At 35.6% G+C, this 25,483-nt stretch overlaps 1 protein-coding gene across 1 annotated transcript in view; it reads left to right on the forward strand.

Moving 5' to 3' along the window:
- The window catches only part of LOC148946191 (uncharacterized), a 389,952-nt gene that overhangs the window by 359,002 nt on the left and 5,467 nt on the right, over nucleotides 1–25,483 (forward strand). The window lies entirely within an intron of this gene.

Raw genomic sequence — 25,483 nt, forward strand, 5'->3', positions numbered from 1 at the left:
TTAGCTAAAATATTCATACTTTTTTTTATAGCTAGATAAGAATTGATTAGGTAGTGCATATTTTCAATTAATTTTAAAATAAAATGGCTAACTTTGAGCCTCTAAACCTTACACTCTACGAGCCCTATGAAGGTTGGACAAATATGCAGTATCCCAAAAGTTTCTGTACCTACATACGTGAGTAGCAATCAACGACTTCATTATCAAAAAGAGTCTAGACAAATTTAAATTTTAGGGGAGGTGAGCTGTTGATATTTTTATGTTAATATGACGAAGACCTTACGTCCCGAAAAATTTCAAAGCCGAAAGAGAAATATATAATAATTAGTAGACCTCCAGTACAAGGCCCCTTGGAATGTTGCAGCAACTTTTAACCATGAGTCAAAATAATGCTGCAACACATGTGACTGCATCTCACGGGCTATAAATGTGCATACTTCCTTATCACGTTTGAAGATAAGTTAAGATTTACGTAGGTTATTTTTTTGGTCAAAGTGTGTTTGGAACTTCTGAAAAATGTGTTGTGTATACGGAGTAATCACCAAACTCTGTATCCACGTTGTTTTTATTATTACCTGTCGTAGGAGTGTGTACTCTTTAATGCGGTTAAAATTTCAATTTGTTTGTTCAAAACGGCTCAATTTGCTAACTTTTTTTTTATTCGTGTATGGTTCATTTTGTGACATAGAAGATGCATAAGAGTGGGATAAATCAAGAACAAGAATTTAAAAGCTTTAGGTCATTTCTAGCAGTCCAAAGTAAATGATGGACGACCGCTTTCCTTTTGGTATTTTCGAATACTTTATAATAAAGCTCTTGCGGTATAAAAATTAATGGCCAATTTGAAACTCAAATCTAATTTAATTAAGTTACAATTTATTTCATTCTAATTAAACACATTATCTAGTATCTTATGTTGAAATTAGAAGGGCTTATAAATACATATAATATGTTAGTTCTTCTTGTTCTAAAGGACGATTATAATTATTCTATAAGTTTTATGGAAAAAGCTGTAAACTGTGATGTTTAATTATTTGCTTGTATAATAGGTCAATGAAATTTTTAATGTTTTGACACCCAAAAATTTGCTTATAGTGACCATTCAAGGACAATGTAGCAATACTTGGACTGATGAAAAATTGATTTAGAATTTAATAGTAGTTACGCCATAATCCCTCCTGTCACGACCCTATCCTTTCAGATACCGGTGCGGATACTTTTTTAAGCTTAATTGGCAGTTTCTTCAAGACGCAGGTGCTTGTTACGTAATAGTCGATGTTTTCTTCAAGATTTCTTTGCTTGTTATGCAGTTGTTTAAAAACCTAAGGGTGTAGGAAAAAATCCCTCAGGGCCCACCAGTCAAGTTGGGAACCCCCGGTTTTATTTGAGGATGGCGTATTGGATGTTCTTAAATACCTTCATAAAGACGTTTTTCAAGATATTTTTCTAGACATTTCAAGACATTTTATAAGACATTTTTCAAGATCTTTTTTAAAACATTTTTCTTCAAGACGTTTTTCTTCAAGATTTCTTCAAGATTTCTTCAAGGTTTCTTTGCTTCTTATGTCATTGTTTGAAAAACTGTGAAGGCCAGGTAGGAAAAATCCTCAGGGCCCACTACTCAAGTGGGGAGCCCCCGGATGTAACTGACGTGTTGCGCACACGTGGGTCTTATGTAGTACTTTACGATATGTTTTTTGTCAACGCGTTGTGTTTTCTCCAAGGCGTTTTTTTCTTCAAGATGTCTTTTTCTCAAAGATATTTTCTTTCAGATTTTTTTTTCTTCAAAGCTTATTTTTTTTTCAAGATATTTTTTTTCTTCAAGATTTATTTCTTCAATGCGTTTTTTCTTCGAGATTTCTTTCTCTTCAAGATTTTTTGTTTTTGTTTCGAGATATTTTTTTCCTCCAAGATATTTTCTTCGAGGTATTTTTTCTTCAAGGTGTTTTTCCCTCGAGATGTTTCATGAAGGCATTCCCCAAACCGCTTATGAAAGATGTGTTTTGATTCAGAGAACCTTTATAATACGTCTACAAAGATTTTTGTCCGCTGCAGGAATAGAACGTAAGGCAAGAGATTTTTCCAACGGAATGGTGCCTTAGACACCTGAACCAACGAATCAGTCCGAACATTATGGTCTTGGAAATAAATTCTACGCAATGGTTTGTTCCCAAACGCGCGCTGGCATTCAACAATGTTATTGATTATTGATCTATTACGCACATGTTATTGCTATGTAATAGTTTAGGGGATATTATCAGAGTGTAAAGATTGTGGATATTGATCTTGTTATAGACATATTTTTAGTAATGGATACCTTTAATCTATTGGAAGTTTAACGCGCTAGCGGAGGTGAAATGAAATCAAGATTACCCTTATGGTTATAATAAAATACACCTTCTTATACGGTCAATAGTATGTATTTTCCTCTTCGGTACACAAAATTTTACAGTTATATTAGAGACAATCTTGAACGGGTGGACCTAATGAATACAGATGTACATATGCTACAAGATGCCTTAAGGTGATGTGGCAGTCTATTACTCGATTTTCAGGCTCTCTTGTCTGTGAATTTTTCAAAAGGCAAAGCTTCAATAAGCGACTTTTCCAGGGGGCTTAGCTATCAAGATCAATCAAGAATTTGGGGGTTGACAAATAATAAAAGTTAACATTTGTTTGAATGAGTGAAAACACGTTTGTTTTTACGAATGCATCAAATCTTGACGGAAGAAAATCAAGTACAAGAGAACGAATTTTGATTGAACTGGTAATTTATCAAATGAGTGAACTTTTATACGCAGGGATAATTTTTCGGGGGGTAACCGTCTAGGGAGGGAATCATCCGGGAGGGGCATTAGCCGGAAAATTTTTAATGCACAATAAACTATGAAAAATCATTTAAAGCTGAATTCCAAATATTTTCTATGGGTAGGGGAGCGGATAATTAAGTGGACGCTATAAATACTTAAAAAACTTCAAAACCGCGTTTATTCTCGGCTTTACCGCTTACAATCGTTCTAAGATTTTTAATTACGTTTGAAAAATAGAGTGGGGGATTAGCTCGGACACAACAAATATATAAACATGTCCAATGGATGGTAATTTTGAAGGAACGCAGGGGCGTAATTTGTTATTGGGCAGGGGATACTGCCCCTCCCAGACCTTGGTTTGCCCTTCCCCCTCCCCGGCCTCAGTTCCCCCCTCTCCAGCTGAAATTTAGTTCCTTCCAAAATCTTGTCAAAACTAAGATAAACCTGCATAATTCAAGCATCAACATAAGCAGATCAGTTTTAGTACAAATTAATTAAAACAAAACTTTCCGAAAAATAAATTTTTCAAAGAAAAGTAAAAGCCATTTTAAACTTAAGCTCAGCGGATACAAATACCTATTAAAGTTAAAACTCAAAACGACCAGAAATTACTATTAAAGAAAAAATGAAACCCAAAACGAACAGAAATTAAATAAACAATTATAGCAAAAAATATGCAACAAGTAATAATATAAATGAATAAATAGATATTAAAACGAGTAATACTTAGATTGAATATGAAAATCAAGTTTAACCCGAAAAAAAAAAAATTTCATATTGAAGTATAAATAAAACTTAAAAGGAACAAAAATTAAATAAACAATCACTGCAAACTAACATCGTTAAATAAATTAATGATTAAATAAACAATCAATGTAAATAAACATACAATAGATATTAATATAAATGAACAATTAATCTTAAAACGAGTGAAACTTAAATTGAATTTGCAAAGCAAGCTTGAAACGAACAAAAATCACTATAAACAAGATTTTGGTATCGCCTCCTTCTCTCACTGTAAAAGTCTAAAGCCTGCTGCGTCATTGGCGCTTCACTGAAAACTAAAGGCGTCTTGAATAGTCTTGGAAAGTGTAAACAACATCAAATTGAATATTTGATATAAAATAATATTAAATATTGAAAGATCCATCAGTTCAAGAAGGTATTTCACTGTAATTTTTTTTTCAATGTTTTAAGAACTGGAAAAGAAAAATATTATAATATAATTCGTTTTCAGTTAAGCGCAAATGACACAGTAGGCTTTTGGTTTCTATTTAAAGTTAAGGAAGGGGGCATTATCCAAACTCTCGTTCGTAGTGAAACTATATGCGTCTTACACAACTTCAGAAAGAACTAATAAATTAAACATGAAAATTTGATGTATAATGATATTAATTGCTGAAAGCTAATCAGTTCAAAATTTTACTATAATTTTAATGTTTATTTTCAATATCAAGTACAAAAAAAAATATTTGTAATGAAGTTGGTTTTCAGTAAAGTGCCAATGACGCAGTAGATTTGAGACTTTTACAGTGAGAGAAGGAGGCGGTACCAAAATCTTGTTTATAGTGATTTTTTTTCGTTTCAATCTTGATTTGCATATTCAAATTTAAGTTTCACTCGTTTTAAGATTTTTTTATTCATTTATATTTATATACATATTTTATGTTTGTTTGCATTGATGTTTATTTAATGATGTTAGTTTCCACTGATTGTTTATTTAATTTCTGTTCGTTTTAAGTTTTATTGATACTTCAATAGCAAAATATTTTTTTTCGTTTGAAACTTGATTTGCATATCAATCCAAGCATTACTCGCTTTAAGATCTATTTATTCATTCAGATTATTACTTGTTGTACGTTTTTTGCTATGATTGTTTATTTAATTTTTGTTTGTTTTGGGATTCATTTATTCTTTACTAATAATTTCTGGTCATTTTGAGTTTGAATTTTAACAGGTATTTTTATCTGCTGAGCTTAAATTTAAAATGGCCTTTACTTTTCTTCGAAAAACTTATTTTTTGGAAAGTTTTTTTAAATTAATTTTTGTTCGTTATTGATGGCAAAAAGGTTTTTAAAAATTTCTTATTTCAAAATCAAACCTTTTTAAGAAAAATCAAATGTTCATTAAAGTAACAATATCAAAGTGAAAAAAAGGTTTGTCTCAACCTCGGAGTTTTTACTATCTGATGTTTGAACTATTTTTAACAAAATGGCTATCACAATATTTTTATCGGATGGGTTTGGAGAGAAAAGGGCTTGGGTGGGGGGCTAAGTGCCCTTTAGTCTCTTTTGAATCTTTACAAAGGAACTAGAACTTTCTAGTTTCAATCAAATGAGCCCCCTCTGAAGTTTATAAGAGCATCCCTTCTATAAGAAAGAGCATCCCTTCCAGGGAACTCTCTCCGGGCCCTTGGGGGTTTTGTCGACCCCGTAGTTTTAATATCCGATGTTTGAACTATTTTTAACAAAATGGTAACCTCAAATTTTTATCGGATGGGTTTAACAATCCGATAAACCCAAAGGCGTGGAGGGCGGGAAGAGCTAGTTGTCCTCTGATCTTTTTTTACTCTGAGAAAATGAACTAGAACTTTTAATTTATATTCAAATAAGCCCTCTCTGGAGTTTATACGAGCATCCCTTTCATAAGAACCATATACGGCCCCAGGACATAGCTTACAATGCCTAACCCCCAGACCTTGGGGGGTTTTGTCGACACCGGAGTTTTTGTTATCTGACCTTTGAACTATTTAAAAAAAGAACGGCTATCTCATAAGTTTTATCTGATGAATTTGGGGAAAAAGGGCGTGACGGGGGTGAAGGGCCCTCCGATCTCTTTCGACTCTTAAAAATGGAAATAGAACTTTTAATTTACATTCAAATCAGCCCTCTCTGAATTTTATACGAGCACCCCTTCCAAAAGAATCATATATGCCCCCAGGACATAACTTGCAACTCCTTCCCCCGGGCCCTGGGTGGTTGTGTCGACAAAGTAGTTTTTTTTTATTCTGACCTTTGAACTATTTTTAGCAAAATGGCAATGTCAAAACTTTTATCGGATGTATTCAGGGGAAAAGGGTCGTGGGAGGGATAGTAGCCCTCTGAGCTCTTTTGACTTTTAAAAACTGAACTCTCAATCTCCAATCAAATGAGCCCTCTCTGAAGTTTATACGAGCATCCCTTCCACAAAAGCTGTATATGCCCTCCAGGCATAACTTACAACGCTTACCCTGGGCTCTGAAGGATTGTGTTGACCCCCAGAGTTTTTGTTATATGATGTTTGAACCATTTTGAAAAAATGGCTTTCTCAAAGTTCTTATCAGATGAATTTGAGGAAAATAGGACGTGGAGAGGGGGGAGCTAGTTGCCCTCCGATCTCTTTTGACTCTTGGAAAATGAACGAAAACTTTCAATTTCCGATCATAGTAGCCCTCCCCGAAGTTTATGCGAGAATCCCTTCCATAAGAACTATATATGCCCCCGGAGCATTACTTACAATGCCTGCCACCAGGCCCTGGGGGATTGTGTCAACCCCGGAGTTTTCATTATATGATCTTTGAACTATTTTTAAAAAAACGGGCTATCTCAAAGTTCTTATCGGATGGATTTGAGAAAAAAGAGCATGGGGGGCTAGCTGCCCTCCGATATCTTTTGACTCTTTAAAAGTGAACTAGAACTTTCAATTTCCAATCAAATGAGCCCTCTTCGAAATTTATATGACCATACCTTCCATAAGAGCCATATACCCCCCCCCCGCAATACTTACAACATCTGCCCTGCGCCCTGGGGGGCTGCGTCGACACAGAAGTTTTTCCTATCTGACCTTTGAACTATTTTTAACGAAATGGCCATACGTAAAGGATTTTTTGTTATATGATCTTTGAACTATTTTTAACAAAATGGCTACCTCATATTTTTTATCAGATTTATTTGTGGAAAAAGGGCTTGTGGGGGGCTAGTTGCCCTTCGATAACTTTTGACTCTTAAAAAGGACACTAGAACTCTCGATTTCCAATTGAATGAGCCCATTTGAAGTTTATACAAAGACTCCTTCTATATAAAGTGTCTCCGGAAAAAATTAATGAAGTGTGAAGGGAGGCTAGCTGCCCTCCGAAGTATATACCATCTATTGAATTTGCGCAGACCTCCGTACCAAACAGTTTTTTCTGTTAATTTTGCAGGTCATTACACTCTTTGCCAGGGAATAACGCAATTTCAAAAGTTCAGCGTAACTTCAAAGTTCAGTGTCCTTTTTTAGTGGTAAACCAGAAAACCGATGTCTCTTTTTACCCGCCAATTATTTTTGTATATATTCAGATTTCAAATTTGATTCTCCATCAGTTTTGAACCACAGAGTATAACTTGATTGGTGATTAGGATTTGAATAAAAAAAAGGGTAATTAGTAATTGGAAAATTTCTTAATGCTTTTACAATCGGAGATGTTTGATTAACCTTTTGCAAAAAAAAGGGGTAATGGGATATGCGAGTATTTGCAAAAAAGGGGTAATTAGTGAATGGAATTTTTTTTTAATGCTTTTACAATCGGAAGTGTGTGATTAACCTTTGTAAAAAAAGAGGGTAATGGGATTTGTGATTTGGAGGAGATGGGATGATAGTGTACCGTATAATACACAAGTGATGTTTTGGAGCGTATTGTCAATTTAACGAGAAATGACTGAAAAGTGTTTTGAGGGAGATGGGTTGCATGGAGGGTTGAGTTGCATGAGAGTTCAGTTAATGGGGGGCGGGTACAGTTACACGGAGGTTTAGTTAAATGGGGTCGAATTGCATGAGGGTTCAGTAGCACGAGGGTTCAGTTGCATGGGGGTTCAGTTGTACAGGGTTTCGGTTATACAGGGGTTCACTTACATGGAGGGATTAAGTTGAACGGGGGGGGGGAGATTTGCGATTTGGAGGAGATGGGATGATAGTGTACTGTATAATACGCAAGTGATGTTTTGGAGCGTATTGTCAATTTAACGAGAAATGACTGAAAAGTGTTTTGAGGGAGATGGGTTGCATGGAGGGTTGAGTTGCATGAGATTTCAGTTAAAGGGGGGGGGGGAGGGGGAGAGGGTACAGTTACACGGAGATGTAGTTAACCGGGGTCGAGTTGCATGAGGGTTCAGGAGCACGAGGGTTCAAGTGCCGGGGGGGTTCAGTTGTACAGGTTTTCAGTTAAAGAATACCTCCTCGACATTAAACCTAAGGAAATTTATGTATTTGGAATCAGCGTATAAAGCCCAATCATTTTCATGTATCTATAATTATTAAAATTCTTTTTTTTAGAGTTATGGTTACTTTCGGACACACTCAAGAAGTGAAGTTAAAGCAGATAATGGGAAAGTTGAAGAGTTGTAGCCTAAAACAGCCATAATTGTAATTTCTGTTCATTTAGGGTTTCATTTATTTATCGATGCTGATTTGTGGCAGTTTCATGATTGGTAGATTATTTGATGTTATTTTTGCTAATTTTTTGTTTATCATATAAGGCTATTGCGTCTTTCTGAACTTTCTGTTGGAGGCGGGGGTAAGTATTTAGTTTAAATAATTCTAGGAGGAATTGAGTTTTGTGGATGGTGTTGAAAAATGGTACGTGTTGAATATTTGGGTAAACATACGGCTAAGAAACGCTTCACTATAAATAAGGATATTGTGTCTTTCTGAACTTTCTGTGCGAGGCAGGGATAACTATTTAGTTTAAATAATTCTAGGAGGAATTGAGTTTTGTGGCTGGTGTGGAAAAATGGTACTTGTTAAATATTCGGGTAAACATTCGACTATAAATAAGGCTATTGCGTCTTTCTGAACTTTCTGTTGGAGGCGGGGGTAAGTATTTAGTTTAAATAATTCTAGGAGGAATTGAGTTTTGTGGATGGTGTTGAAAAATGGTAAGTGTTGAATATTTGGGTAAACATACGGCTAAGAAACGCTTCACTATAAATAAGGCTATTGTGTCTTTCTGAACTTTCTGTGCGAGGCAGGGATAACTATTTAGTTTAAATAATTCTAGGAGGACTTGAGTTTTGTGACTGGTGTTGAAAAATGGTACTTGTTAAATATTAGGGTAAACATTCGACTATAAATATGGCTATTGCGTCTGTCTGAACTTTCTGTTGGAGGCGGGGGTAAGTATTTAGTTTAAATAATTCTAGGAGGAATTGAGTTTTGTGGATGGTGTTGAAAAATGGTACGTGTTGAATATTTGGGTAAACATACGGCTAAGAAACGCTTCACTATAAAGAAGGCTATCGTGTTTTTCCGAACTTTCTGTGCGAGGCAGCGATAACTATTTAGTTTAAATAATTCTAGGAGGATGAAGTATTTTTTTACTTAACAACTACATTAATAACTTCCAAGGTGATAGGACAGTATGACACAGAATTTATCAGTTACCGAGAGTTCAATAACCCCCCCCCCCCGCAATGACTTCCAAGGGTTTTATGACTCCTCCCCACAATGAATTCAGATGGTTTTAAGGCTCATCTCACTAGTCATAACTCCGTTCAACCTTGAGCGAAGGTATAAAAGTTTGATGAAGTATTTCTCTGCTTAACAACTACATTAATAGCCTCCAAGATGATAGGACTGTATGACACCGAATTTATCAGTTTTAAAAAATCATCTTGCGGTGTTATATTCGAATGTGCTTTTTTATTATTTTCTATGGATCTCGAAGAAATTGACTGTTATCATTGGTTAGTGAACTATAATCTGTTTGAGTATGATAAAAGCTTGTGGAGTACTACATTACGTTATATAAACAGACTTGGATTCTACGATAGAGTGATTACACCACTTAATAATACTGGTCAGGAACTGAGAAATGTCCAGGAGGAAGTCAGTGAAATTTGCAGCTTTTTCGGAGTTGAAGCGCTCTACGTAAAGGGCAATGTACCTAAAGATAAAGTTTTAATTCAAAAGTGTGACCCTAGGATTCCACTTTTCAATCTAGAAGAGTTTACGTGTCCTAAATTTGAAGGGGGCTATCACCGTCCTGAAGACGAGGTTAGGTTCTTCGCACAGTGGATACCTAAGAACATACCTGATCGTGATAAATCCATAAGACATGTTAAAAACTGTCCTATATCATGGGACCATCGTTTGTGGTTGTTTAAGAGTGAACTCTAAGTGCTATTTTTATGTAAACATTTGTTGTTGTTTTTTTTTTTTCTCAAAAAAAAAATATGTTAATACATTTAAGCAATAAATATCTTTAAGCTTAACCCCTTATTTGTTCTTTATAATAGTTCTATTGTAAGCAAGTAACAAACTCGTTCCTGAAGTCACCTCTTTGATACACAATGCAGAAACTTCATTTAAGAAACTATGAAAAAAATTGTAAGTAAGTAAGTAACAAATTCCTTCTTGGACTCACCTCTTGGATACACAATACAGAAATTTTCATTAAAGAAGTTATGAAAAAATTGTAAGTAAGTAGCAAATTCTTTATTGAATTCACCTGCTGGATAAACAAAGACTTTTCGTTCAAGAAATTATGACAAAATTCTAAGTAAGTAACAAACTCTTTATTGTTTACATGACTTAGATACACGATGTAGAAATTTAATTCAAGAAATTATGAAAAAATTCTCAGTAAGTAACAATTTCTTTCTTGAAGTCATCTCGTGGATAAACAATATACGGAAATTTCATTCAAGAAATTATGAAAATATTTGTAAGTAAGTAGCAAACTATATTTATGTCACCCACTTTATAGGCATGACAGATAATTAATTCACTATATTATTAAAAAATCGCGATTAAGTAACTTTTTTTTTCTCTTTATCAAAACCAATTTTCAATTAGCTACCTTCTGGCGAAATTTAATCAAAGATATTATTAAAAAATTCTCAATAATTAACAATTTAAGTCTTTAATTAAAAGCTCTGATAGGCCATAATCAAAATTCATTAAAGAAATTATGAAAAAATTGTAAGTAATTAGCAAATTATTTCTTGAATTCACCTTCTGTATAAACAAAGACATTTCTTTCAATAAATTATGACAAAATTCTAAGTAATTAACAAATTATTTATTGTTTACACGACTTAGATACACGATGTAGAAATTTAATTCATGAAATTATTAAAAAATTCTCAGTAAGTGTTAAAACTATTTTGGATTTGTGTAAAGGATTTTTTCTATTTTTAAGAATAGTTTTTGTTGTTTAAGAACTATTTTCAATTTTCTTACAACTTTTTGTATTTCGCAAGAATTGTTTCTGCTTTGTAAGAATTATTTTTGGAATAAGTTTGAATTTTTTGTATGCTATAATAACTATTTGGGATGTTGTTAGGATGTTGTTAGAAAATTTAGTGTCTTGAAGCAAGTATTTGGTATTTTGCATCAAGTATTTTATATTCTGTTAGAACTATTGTGGATTTGTGTAAAGTATTTTTGTATTTATTACGAATAATTTTTGTTTTGTAAGAACTATTTTGGATTTCTTAAAACTTTTTGTATTTTTTAAGAATTATTTCTGTTTTGTAGGAATTACTTTGGATTATGTCTGAACTTTTATATTATGTAAGAACTATTTTTAATGTTGTTAGAAATCTTTTGGTTTTTTAACAAGTATTTTGTATTTTGCAAGAACCATTTTTTATTCTGTTAGAACTATTTTGGATTTGTCTAAAGTATTTTTGTATTTTGTAAGAACTATTTCAAGGTTTTTATGAACTTTTTGTATTCTGTAAGAACTGTTTTCGATGTTTTTGCAATTTTTGCTATTTTTGAAAAGCATTTTATATTTTGTAGTAACTATATTTTATTCTGCTAGAACTATTTTGGATTCGTTTAAAATATTTTTTCTATTTTGTAAGAATAATTTTTGTTTTGTAAGAACTATTTTGGATTTTTTTAGAACTTCTTGTATTTTGTAAGAATTATTTATGTTCAGTAAAAATTATTTTTAGAATATGTTTTAACTTTCGTATTCAATTAGAACTATTTGGGATGTTGTTAGAATTTTCATATTTTGAATCAAGTGTTTTTTATTATGTAGCAAATTTTTTTTAATCTGTGAACTATTTTTTTTTTATTCTGTTAGAACTATTTTGGATTTGTCTAAAGTATTTTTGTATTTTGTAAGAACTATTTCCGGATTTTTCTGAACTTTTTGTATTCTGTAATAACTGTTTTCGATGTTTTCGAAATTTTTGCTATTTTTGAAAAGCATTTTATATTTTGTAGTAACTATTTTTTATTCTGCTAGAACTATTTTGGATTCGTTTAAAATATTTTTTATATTTTGTAAGAATAATTTTTTAGAACTTCTTGTATTTTGTAAGAATTATTTATGTTCAGTAAAAATTATTTTTAGAATATGTTTGAACTTTTGTATTCAATTAGAACTATTTGGGATGTTGTTAGAATTTTCATATTTTGAAGCAAGTGTTTCATAGAGACAACACACACACACACACACACACACACACACACACACACACACACACACACACACACACACACACACACACACACACACACACACACACACACACACACACACACACACACACACACACACACACACACACACACACACACACACACACACACACACACACACACACACACACACACACACACACACACACACACACACACACACACACACACACACACACACACACACACACACACACACACACACACACAGAGACAACAACCACACATACGTCACACACACACACACACACACATACAGAGACGACACACTCAAAGAGACCACTTACACATAGAGAAGACACACACACACACAGAGACGACAACCACACACACACACACACACAGAGACAACACACACACAGATACGAAACACACAAAGTGACGACTTACACATAGAGACGACACAAACACACAGAGACGACACACACACAGAGATGACACACAAAGAGAGACGACACGAAAACAGATACGACAAACACACAGAGACAACACACACACAGATATGAAACACACAAAGCGACGACACACGCACAGAGAGGACAAAACACACACAATCTACACACACACACAGAGACTACACACACACAGAGAGACAACACAGACATATAGAAGACATACACAGAGACTACACACACACATAGATACAAAACAGACAAAGCGACGACACACGCACATAGATGACAAAACACACAGAAAAGACACACACACACACAGAGACGACACACACATAGAGACAACACACACAAACAGATGACAGACACACAGATACAAAACACCTACAGAGACAGAGTACACTCAAACACATAGAGGAGACCAACACACACAGAGACAACACACACACACATATTCTAAACACCCACAGAGAGTACACATGCACAGCCAATACACACAGACACACAGAGTCCCCTCAAACTGAGAGAGGACAAACACACAGACACAACAGACACAATGAGACAAATCACTTGCCTTTCCTTGGCATATTTCCAAACGAGCGGGGATTCCCCACTGATTCCTACAAATTGCAAAAAAGGGACCAGCACGAAAACTCCACGTTTTCAACCTTACGGGTTTTTTGACACGACCCCCAACCCGAGACATTGTGAGATAGATAGCAAAAAAGTGGGGGTTAATCTAGGTTCACTTCGAAGGGCGCGCCAAACAAAGTGAACCTAGATTAACCCCAGCTTTTTGGATATCTCTCTCACTATGACTCTGTTTGTGTGTCGTGTCAAAAACCAGTCTGGTTGAAAACGTGGAGTTTTCATGCTGGTCACTTTTTTGCAATGTGTAGGAATCAGTGGGGAATCCCCGCTCGTTTGGAAAGGTGCCAAGGACAGGCAAGTGATTCGTCTCTTTGTGTCTGTCGTCTCTGTGTGTGTGTCCTCTCTCGGTTTGTGTGGACTCTGTGTGTGTGTGTGTCGTCTTTGTGCATGTGTCGTCTCTGTGGGTGTTTCGTATCTGTGTGTGTGTGTGTTGTCTCTGTGTGTGTTTGTCTCCTCTCTCTGTTTGAGTGGACTCTGTCTCTGTGGGTGTTTTGTCTCTGTGTGTCTGTTATCTCTATGTCTGTGTTGTCTCTCTGTGTGTGTCGTCTCTGTGTGTGTGTGTGTCGTGTGTTTGTGTTGAGTCCTCTATGTGAGTGTGTCGTCTCTTTGTCTTTTTTTTATCTATGTGTGTGTGTCGTCTCTGTGTATGTCATCTCTATGTCTGTGGGGTGTCTATGTGTGTGTGTCGTCTGTGTGTGTGTGTGTCGTTTCTGTGTGTTGTGTCCTATCTTTGGGTGTGTCGTCACGTTGTTTGTTTCGTGTATGTTTTTTTGGGTTATGTTGTGGTGTTTATTACATTTGTTAGTTTATTATATCGATGTTTGTAGTTAATTTGTGTTTTTAGTCTCTGAGTGTATGTGTGGTCTCTTTGTGTAAGTCATCTCTTTGTGTGTGTGTTCTCTGTGTGTTTGTGTCTTCTGTGTGTGTGTGTGTGTGTGTGTGTGCTTGTAGTGTCTGTGTGTGTGTGTGTCATATCTTTGTGTTAGTCGTGACTTTGAGTGTGTCGTCTCTGTGTGTGTGTGTGTGTGTGTGTCGTCTCTGTGTGGATGTTGTCTCTGTGTGTATGTGTGTGTGTGTGTGTGTGTGTGTGTGTGTGTGTGTGTGTGTGTGTGTGTGTGTGTGTGTGTGTGTGTGTGTGTGTGTGTGTGTGTGTGTGTGTGTGTGTGTGTGTGTGTGTGTGTGTGTGTGTGTGTGTGTGTGTGTGTGTGTGTGTGTGTGTGTGTGTGTGTGTGTGTGTGTGTGTGTGTGTGTGTGTGTGTGTGTGTGTGTGTGTGTGTGTGTGTGTGTGTGTGTGTGTGTGTGTGTGTGTGTGTGTGTGTGTGTGTGTGTGTGTGTGTGTGTGTGTGTGTGTGTGTGTGTGTGTGTGTGTGTGTGTGTGTGTGTGTGTGTGTGTGTGTGTGTGTGTGTGTGTGTGTGTGTGTGTGTGTGTGTGTGTGTGTGTGTGTGTGTGTGTGTGTGTGTGTGTGTGTGTGTGTGTGTGTGTGTGTGTGTGTGTGTGTGTGTGTGTGTGTGTGTGTGTGTGTGTGTGTGTGTGTGTGTGTGTGTGTGTGTGTGTGTGTGTGTGTGTGTGTGTGTGTGTGTGTGTGTGTGTGTGTGTGTGTGTGTGTGTGTGTGTGTGTGTGTGTGTGTGTGTGTGTGTGTGTGTGTTGTCTCTATGAAACACTTGCTTCAAAATATGAAAATTCTAACAACATCCCAAATAGTTCTAATTGAATACAAAAGTTCAAACATATTCTAAAAATAATTTTTACTGAACATAAATAATTCTTACAAAATACAAGAAGTTCTAAAAAATTATTCTTACAAAATAGAAAAAATATTTTAAACGAATCCAAAATAGTTCTAGCAGAATAAAAAATAGTTACTACAAAATATAAAATGCTTTTCAAAAATAGCAAAAATTTCGAAAACATCGAAAACAGTTCTTACAGAATACAAAAAGTTCAGACAAATCCGGAAATAGTTCTTACAAAATACAAAAATACTTTAGACAAATCCAAAATAGTTCTAACAGAATAAAAAAAAATAGTTCACAGATTAAAAAAAATTTGCTACATAATACAAAACACTTGCTTCAAAATATGAAAATTCTAACAACATCCCAAATAGTTCTAATTGAATACAAAAGTTCAAACATATTCTAAAAATAATTTTTACTGAACATAAATAATTCTTACAAAATACAAGAAGTTATAAAAAATCTAAAATAGTTCTTACAAAACAAAAAATTATTCTTACAAAATAGAAAAAATATTTTAAACGAATCCAAAATATTTCTAGCAGAATAAAATATAGTTACTACAAAATATAAAATGCTTTTCAAAAATAGCAAAAATTTCGAAAACATCGAAAACAGTTCTTACAAAATACAAAAAGTTCAGAAAAATCCGGAAATAGTTCTTACAAAATACAAAAATACTTTAGACAAATCCAAAATAGTTCTAACAGAATAAAAAATAGTTCTTGCAAAATACAAAATACTTGTTAAAAAACCAAAAGATTTCTAACAACATTAAAAATAGTTCTTACAGAATATAAAAGTTCAAACAAAATAAAAAGAATTTCTTAAAAAACATAAATAATTATTAAAAAATAAAAAAATTTTTAATAAATCCAAAATATTTCTTAAAAAACAAAAATTATTCGTAATAAATACAAAAATACTTTACACAAATCCACAATAGTTCTAACAGAATATAAAATACTTGATGCAAAATACCAAATACTTGCTTCAAGACACTAAATTTTCTAACAACATCCTAACAACATCCCAAATAGTTATTATAGCATTCAAAAAATTCAAACTTATTCCAAAAATAATTCTTACAAAGCAGAAACAATTCTTGCAAAATACAAAAAGTTGTAAGAAAATTGAAAATAGTTCTTAAACAACAAAAACTATTCTTAAAAATAGAAAAAAATCCTTTACACAAATCCAAAATAGTTTTAACACTTACTGAGAATTTTTTCATAATTTCTTGAATTAAATTTCCACATTGTATATCTAAGTCGTTTAAACAATAAAAAATTTGTTACTTACTTAGAATTTTGTCATAATTTCTTGAACGAAATGTCTTTGTTTATTCTGCACGTGAATTCAAGAAAGAATTTGCTACTTACTTGCAATTTTTTCATAATTTCTTGAATAAAATTTCCGTATTGCATATCCAAGAGTTGACTTCAAGAAAGAAATTGTTACTTACTGAGAATTTTTTGATAATTTCTTTAATTAAATTTCTACATTATTTAGCTAAGTTAAAATTGTTTGTGATAAAGAGAAATAAAAGTTACTTACTTGCGATTTTTTCACAATTTTTTGAATGAAGTATCTGTACTTTATATACAAGAGCTGAAGTCAATAAAGAGTCTGCTACTTACTTACAAATATTTTCAGAAGTTCTTGAATGAAATTTCCGTATATTGTGTATCCAAGAGATGACTTCAAGAAAGAAATTGTTACTTACTGAGAATTTTTTCATAATTTCTTGAATTGAATTTCTACATCGTGTATCTAAGTCATGTAAACAATAAAGAGTTTGTTACTTACTTAGAATTTTGTCATAATTTCTTGAATGAAATGTCTTTGTTTATCCAGCAGGTGAATTCAAGAAAGAATTTGCTACTTACTTACAATTTTTTCATAATTTCTTTAATGAAAATTTCTGTATTGTGTATCCAAGAGGTGACTTCAAGAAGGAATTTGTTACTTACTTACTTAAAATTTTTTTCATAGTTTCTTAAATGAAGATTCTGCATTGTGTATCCAAGAGGTGACTTCAGGAAACAGTTTGTTACTTGCTTACAATAGAACTATTCTAAAGAACAAAGAAGGGGTTAAGCTTAAAGATATTTATTGCTTAAATGTTTTAACAGATTTTTTTTTTGAGAAAAAAAAAACAACAACAAATGTTTACATAAAAATATCACTTAGAGTTCACTCTTAAACATCCACAAACGATGGTCCCATGATATAGAATAGTTTTTAACATGTCTTATGGATTTACCACGATCAGGTATGTTCTTAGGTATCCACTGTGCGAAGAACCTAACCTCGTCTTCAGGACGGTGATAGCCCCCTTCAAATTTAGGACACTTAAACTCTTCTAGATTGAAAAGTGGAATCCTAGGGTCACACTTTTGAATTAAAACTTTATCTGTAGGTACATTGTCCTTTACGTAGAGCGCTTCAACTCCGAAAAAGCTGCAAATTTCACTGACTTCCTCCTGGACATTTTTCAGTTCCTGACCAGTATTATTAAGTGGTGTAATCACTCTATCGTAGAATCCCAGTCTGTTTATATAACGTAATGTAGTACTCCACAAGCTTTTATCATACTCAAACAGATTATAGTTCACTAACCAATGATGACAGTCAATTTCTTCGAGATCCATAGACAATAATAAAAAAGTACATTCGAATATAACACCGCAAGATGATTTTTTCAAACTGATAAATTCGGTGTCATACAGTCCTATCATCTTGAAGGCTATTAATGTAGTTGTTAAGCAGAGAAATACTTCATCAAACTTTTATACCTTCGCTCAAGGTTGAACGGAGTTATGACTAGTGAGATGAGCCTTAAAACCATCTGAATTCATTGTGGGGAGGAGTCATAAAACCCTTGGAAGTCATTGCGGGGGGGGGGGTTATTGAACTCTCGGTAACTGATAAATTCTGTGTCATACTGTCCTATCACCTTGGAAGTTATTAATGTAGTTGTTAAGTAAAAAAATACTTCATCCTCCTAGAATTATTTAAACTAAATAGTTATCGCTGCCTCGCACAGAAAGTTCGGATAAACACGATAGCCTTCTTTATAGTGAAGCGTTTCTTAGCCGTATGTTTACCCAAATATTCAACACGTACCATTTTTCAACACCAACCACAAAACTCAATTACTCCTAGAATTCTTTAAACTAAATACTTACCCCCGCCTCCTACAGAAAGTTCAGAATAACGCAATAGCCTTATTTATAGTCGAATATTTAACCGAATATTTAACACGTACCATTTTTCCACACCAGCCACAAAACTCAATTCCTCCTAGAATTATTTAAACTAAATAGTTATCCCTGCCTCTCACAGAAAGTTCAGAAAGACACAATAGCCTTATTTATAGTGAAGCGTTTCTTAGCCGTATGTTTACCCAAAGATTCAACACTTACCATTTTTCAACACCATCCACAAAACTCAATTCCTCCTAGAATTATTTAAACTAAATACTTACCCCCGCCTCCAAGAGAAAGTTCAGAAAGACGCAAAAGCCTTATTTATAGTCGAATGTTTACCCGAATATTTAACAAGTACCATTTTTCCACACCAGCCACAAAACTCAATTCCTCCTAGAATTATTTAAACTAAATAGTTATCCCTGCCTCGCTCAGAAAGTTCAGAAAGACACAATATCCTTATTTATAGTGAAGCGTTTCTTAGCCGTATGTTTACCCAAATATTCAACACGTACCATTTTTCAACACCATCCACAAAACTCAATTCCTCCTAGAATTATTTAAACTAAATACTTACCCCTGCCTCCAACAGAAAGTTCAGAAAGACGCAATAGCCTTATATGATAAACAAAAAATTAGCAAAAATAACATCAAATAATCTACCAATCATGAAACTGCCACAAATCAGCATCGATAAATAAATGAAACCCTAAATGAACCGAAATTACAATTATGGCTGTTTTAGGCTACAACTCTTCCACTTTCCCATTATCTGCTTTAACTTCACTTCTTGAGTGTGTCCGAAAGTAACCTCAACTCTAAAAAAAAAGAATTTTAATAATTATAGATACATGAAAATGATTGGGCTTTATACGCTGATTCCAAATACATAAATGTCCTTAGGTTTAATGTCGAGGAGGTATTCTTTAACTGAAACCCTGTACAACTAAACCCCCCATGCAATTGAACCCTCGTGCTACTGAACCCTCATGCAACTCGACCCCGTTTAACTAAATCTCCGTGTAACTGTACCCCCTCCCCCTCCCCCTCCCCCCTTTAACTGAAATCTCATGCAACTCAACCCTCCATGCAACCCATCTCCCTCAAAACACTTTTCAGTCATTTCTCGTTAAATTGACAATACGCTCCAAAACATCACTTGCGTATTATACAGTACACTATCATCCCATCTCCTCCAAATCGCAAATCTCCCCCCCCCCCCGTTCAACTTAATCCCTCCATGTAAGTGAACCCCTGTATAACCGAAACCCTGTACAACTGAACCCCCATGTAACTGAACCCTCGTGCTACTGAACCCTCATGCAATTCGACCCCATTTAACTAAACCTCCGTGTAACTGTCCTCGGCCCCCCTTTAACTGAAATCTCATGCAACTCAACCCTCCATGCAACCCATCTCACTCAAAACACTTTTCAGTCATTTCTCGTTAAATTGACAATACGCTCCAAAACATCACTTGTGTATTATACGGTACACTATCATCCCATCTCCTCCAAATCGCAAATCCCATTACCCTCTTTTTTTGCAAAGGTTAATCAAACACTTCCGATTGTAAAAGCATTAAAAAATATTTCCATTCACTAATTACCCCTTTTTTGCAAATACTCGCATATCCCATTACCCCTTTTTTTGCAAAAGGTTAATCAAACATCTCCGATTGTAAAAGCATTAAGAAATTTTCCAATTACTAATTACCCTTTTTTTTTATTCAAATCCTAATCACCAATCAAGTTATACTCTGTGGTTCAAAACTGATGGAGAATCAAATTTGAAATCTGAATATATACAAAAATAATTGGCGGGTAAAAAGAGACATCGGTTTTCTGGTTTACCACTAAAAAAGGACACTGAACTTTGAAGTTACGCTGAACTTTTGAAATTGCGTTATTCCCTGGCAAAGAGTGTAATGACCTGCAAAATTAACAGAAAAAACTGTTTGGTACGGAGGTCTGCGCAAATTCAATAGATGGTATATACTCTCCGATCACTTTTGACTCATAAAAAGTGAATTACAACTTTCAATTTCCAATCAAATAAGTCCTCTTTGAAATTTATACAAGCATTCCTTCCATAACAACCACACATGCCTCCAGGGCATAGCTTAAAACGCCAACCCCCGGGCCCTGGGGGGCTGTGTCGACACCGCAGTTTTGTTATCTGAACTTTGAAATATTTTTAACAAAATGTCTATCTCAAAAGTTTCATCAGATGGGTTTGGAAAAAAGAAGGCGTGCGTGGGGTCTAGTTGCCCTCGGATCTCTTTTGACTATTAAAAAGTGAGCTCGAACTTTCCATTTCTAATCAAATGAGCCCTCTCTGAAGTATAGCCCTCTCTCCCGGGGCCTGGGGGGCTGTGTTGACACCGGTGTTTTGTTATCTGAACTTTTAACTATTTTGAACAAAATGTCTATTTCAAAATTTTTGTCTGATGCATTTAGGGCATGGAGGGGGAGGGGGTGGGGGTGGCTGTTTGCCCTCCAATCTCTTTTGACTCTTAAAAAGTGAACAAGAACTTTCAATTTCCAATCAAATGATCCCTCTCCAAAGTCTATACGAGCATTTCTTCCGTATTTCTTTATATGCCCTCAGAGCATTACTTACAACGCCTGCCTCCGGGCCCTGGGGGTTGACTCGACACAGGAGATTTTCTTATCTGACTTTTAAACTATTTTTAATGAAATGGCTATTTTAAAAATTTTATCGGATGGGCTTAGTGAAGAAGGAGTGTGTGGAGGGGGAGGGGCTAGTTGCCCTTGGATCTCTTTTGACTTTTAAAAAGGGAACTAGAACTTTCATTTTCTAATCAAATGAGCCCTCTCTGAAATTTATACGAGCATCCCTTCCGCGAAAGCTGTATAGGCCCTCCAGGCATTACTTACAATGCTTACCCTGGGCCCTGAAGGAATGTTTCAACCCCGGAGTTTTCGTTATATGATCCTTGAACCATTTTGAAAAAAAATGGCTCTTTCAAAGTTCTTATCAGATGAGTTTGAGGAAAATAGGACATGGAGAAGGGGGGAGCTAGTTGCCCTCCGATCTCTTTTAACTCTTGGAAAATGAACGAAAACTTTCAATTTCCGATCATAGTAGCCCTCCCCGAAGTTTATGCGAGAATCCCTTCCATAAGAACTATTTATGCCCCCAGAGCATTAGTTACAACGCCTGCCTCTGGGCCCTGGGAGGTTGTGTCAACCCTGGAGTTTTCATTGTATGATCTTTGAATTATAAAATAGCTATCTCAAAGTTCTTATCTGATGGATTTGAGAAAAAAGAGCATGGAGGGGGGGGGCTAGTTGCCCCCCGATATCTTTTGACTCTTCATAAGGGAACTAGAGCTTTCAATTTACAATCAAATGAGCCCTCTCCGAAGTTTATACGACCATACCTTCCATAAGAGCCATATACCCCCCCCCCCCGCAATACTTACAAAATCTGCCCTGCGCCCTGGGGGGCTGCGTCGACACAGAAGTTTTTCCTATCTGACCTTTGAACTATTTTTAACGAAATGGCCATACGTAAAGGATTTTTTGTTATATAATCTTTGAAATATCTTGAACAAAATGGCTACCTCAAATTCTTTATCAGATGTATTTGTGGAAAAAGGTCTTGTGGGGGGTTAGTTGCCCTCCGATAACTTTTGACTCTTAAAAAGGACACTAGAACTCTCGATTTCCAATTGAATGAGCCCATTTGAAGTTTATACAAAGACTCCTTCTATATAAAGTGTCTCCGGAAAAAATTAATGAAGTGTGAAGGGAGGCTAGCTGCCCTCCGATCACTTTTGACTCATAAAAAGTGAATTACAACTTTCAATTTCCAATCAAATAAGCCTTCTTTGAAATTTATACGAGCATTCCTTCCATAACAACCACACATGCCTCCAGAGCATAGCTTAAAACGCCTACCCCCGGGCCCTGGGGGGCTGTGTCGACATCGCAGTTTTGTTATCTGAACTTTGAAATATTTTTAACAAAATGTCTATCTCAAAAGTTTCATCAGATGGGTTTGGAAAAAAGAAGGCGTGCGTGGGGTCTAGTTGCCCTCGGATCTCTTTTGACTATTAAAAAGTGAGCTCGAACTTTCCATTTCTAATCAAATGAGCCCTCTCTGAAGTATAGCCCTCTCTCCCGGGCCCTGGGGGGCTGTGTTGACACCGGTGTTTTGTTATCTGAACTTTTAACTATTTTGAACAAAATGTCTATTTCAAAATTTTTGTCTGATGCATTTAGGGCATGGAGGGGGGGGGGGGGGGGGTGGCTGTTTGCCCTCCAATCTCTTTTGACTCTTAAAAAGTGAACAAGAACTTTCAATTTCCAATCAAATGAGCCCTCTCCAAAGTCTATACGAGCATTTCTTCCGTATTTCTATATATGCCCTCAGAGCATTACTTACAACGCCTGCCTCCGGGCCCTGGGGGTTGACTCGACACAGGAGATTTTCTTATCTGACTTTTAAACTATTTTTAATGAAATGGCTATCTTAAAAATTTTATCAGATGGGCTTGGGGAAAAAGGGCTAGTTGCCCTTGGATATCTTTTGACTCTTAAAAAGGGAACTAGAACTATCAATTTCCAATCAAATGAACCCTCTCTGAAGTTTATACGAAAATACCTTTTATACAAACCATATACTCCCCCAGGACAACACTTACAACGCCTACCCCCAGGGCTCTGGAGGTGTGTGTTGACACCGGAGTTTTTTTTATCTATTTTTGAAAATTTTCAAAAAAACTGGCTATCTTAAAATCTTTAGCGGATGAGTTTGGGGAAAAAAGGGCGAGAGGGGGAGAGGGCTAGTTGCCCTTAAATCTCTTGACTCTTAAAGAGTGAACTAGAACTTTCAATTTCCAATCAAATGAGCCCTCTTTTTAAGTTTATACGAGCATCCCTTTCATAAAAACAATACATGCCTTTAGGGCATAACTTAGAACGCCCTCCCCAGGGCCTTAGGGGGTTGTATTGACACCAGAGTTTTGTTTATCCGACCTTTGAACTATTTTTAACTAATTGGCTATCTCAAAATTTTCATCACATAGGTTTGGAAAATGAAGGCGTAGGGGTGGGGGGTTAGTTACCCTCGGATCTCTTTTGACTATTCAAAAGTGAGCTCAATTTCCACTCAAATGAGCCCTCTCTGAAGTCTCTACGAGCATCCCTTTCATAAGAACCATATATGCCCCAGGGCAAAACTTACAATGCCTGTCCCAGGGATCTGGGGGGGGGGGTTTGTCACCACCTGAGTTTTTGTTATCTGACTTTTGAACAGCTGTTTACTTAACTGCTGTCACAAAATTTTTATCGGATACATTTGGGGAAAAGGGGGCGTGGGGGGATAAGGCTAGCTGCCCTCCAATCTTTTTTGACTCTCAAAAAAGGTACTAGAACTTTCAATTTTCAATCAAGTGATCCCTCTCTGAAGTTTTTACGGGCATCCCTTCCATAAGAACCATATATTCTCCCAAGGCATAACTTACAACGCTTGCCCTTGGGCCCTGGGGGGCTGTTTCGATTCTGGAGTTTTTCTTTTATGGTCTTTCAACAATTTTAAAAAAAATTGCTATCTCAAAGTTCTTGTTGGATGGGTTTGAGGAAAAAGGGTGTGGAGGGGGAAGCTAGATGCCCTCCAATATCTTTTGACTTTTAAAAAGTGAACTAGAACTTTCAATTTCCAATCAAATGAGCCCTCTTTGAAGTTTATACGAGCATCCCTTCCATAAGAACCATATATGACCCCAGGGCATTACTTACACAGCCTGCCCAAGGTCCTGGGGGGGGGGCTGTGTCTACACCGTAATTTTGTTATGTGATTTTAGAACTACTTTTAACAAAATAGCTATCTCAAAATTGTTATCGGATGTATTTGGGTTTAAAGGGCGTGGGGGGCTGTTTACCCTCCGATATCTCTTCACGCTTAGAAAGTGAACTAGAACTTTCAATTTCTAATCAAGTGAGCTCTCTCAGAAGTCTATACGAGCATTCCTTCCATAAGAACCATATATGCTCCTAGGGCATAACTTATAACCCTTGCCCTAAAGACTGTGGGGGGAATGTCCTGCTCAAAGATATAATTTCCAAAACTTTCAATTACGTTGAATAAAGTGGATATCTAAAAAATTGGATTGGATGTGATTGGAGAAATGTTGGGCTTGGAAGGGGTGTTAGTTGCCTTCCAATCCCTTTTGACTGTTAAAAACGGCACAAGCAATTTAAATTTACAATCGAATGAGCCTTTTTTGAAGTTTCTACGACAATGCTTTCTATAAGGACCATATCTGCCCCAAGGGCATACTTTCAACCCTTGCTCTGAGGGCAGTGGGGGGGGGGTGTCATCCTCAAATCCCTAATTCCGAGTATTTTCAACTATGTTGAACAAAATGGCTATCTCAAAATTTTGATTGGATGGGTTTGGGGACAAGGTGGGCGTTAGAGGTTAGTTGCCCTCCAATCACTTTCGACCATTAAAAAGGCTACTAGCCCTTTGAATTTCCAATCGAATGAGTCCTTTTTGAAGTTTTTACGACAAAGCTTTCTATAAAAACCTTATATGCCCCCAGGGCATAACTTACAACCCCTGCTCTGAGGGCTGTGGGGGGTTTGTCCTCCTCAAAAATATTATTTCTATCTGGAAATCAACTACGTAGAACAAAATGGCTATATCAAAATTTTAATTGGATGTGTTCGAGGAAATGGTGGGCGTGGAAGGGGTGTTAGTTGCCTTCCAATCACTTTTGACCCTTGAAAAAGGCAATAAAAATCTCAATTTTTAATCGAATGAGCCCCCTTTGAAGTTTATGCGACGACCCCTTCCATATGAAGTGCCCCTGGAAAAAAATAATAATAATATTAAATTGGAGCCGTATGGCCTTTAATATAGGCAGCGCTATAGCGTTGCCTCTGATTTACCTTTTCAGTACTATAAGTTACCTTTATATAGTACTATAAAGTACTTTTATAGTAGTTTTAAAGTAATAAATACTACATTTATGATACCAAACGGCATATTTTTTAGTTTTTACTGTCATTTTCTCTTGGTTTCGAAAAATTGGCTCCAACTTCGCCCCCCTCCCCCCAGGATTTTGACGAAATTATGCCCCTGACGAAAAACCTACCAGGTCACTGTATATGTGACCGAAATATCTGGTATTTTTTGTGAAATTTATTATACACTGTCTATTAAAAAGGATTTTATCCCTATTTTGGACTTTTA

This window comes from Artemia sp. Qi Xiang Cuo, chromosome 12, assembly GCF_049724085.1.
Source record: "Artemia sp. Qi Xiang Cuo chromosome 12, ASM4972408v1, whole genome shotgun sequence".
Taxonomy (NCBI): domain Eukaryota; kingdom Metazoa; phylum Arthropoda; class Branchiopoda; order Anostraca; family Artemiidae; genus Artemia; species Artemia sp. Qi Xiang Cuo.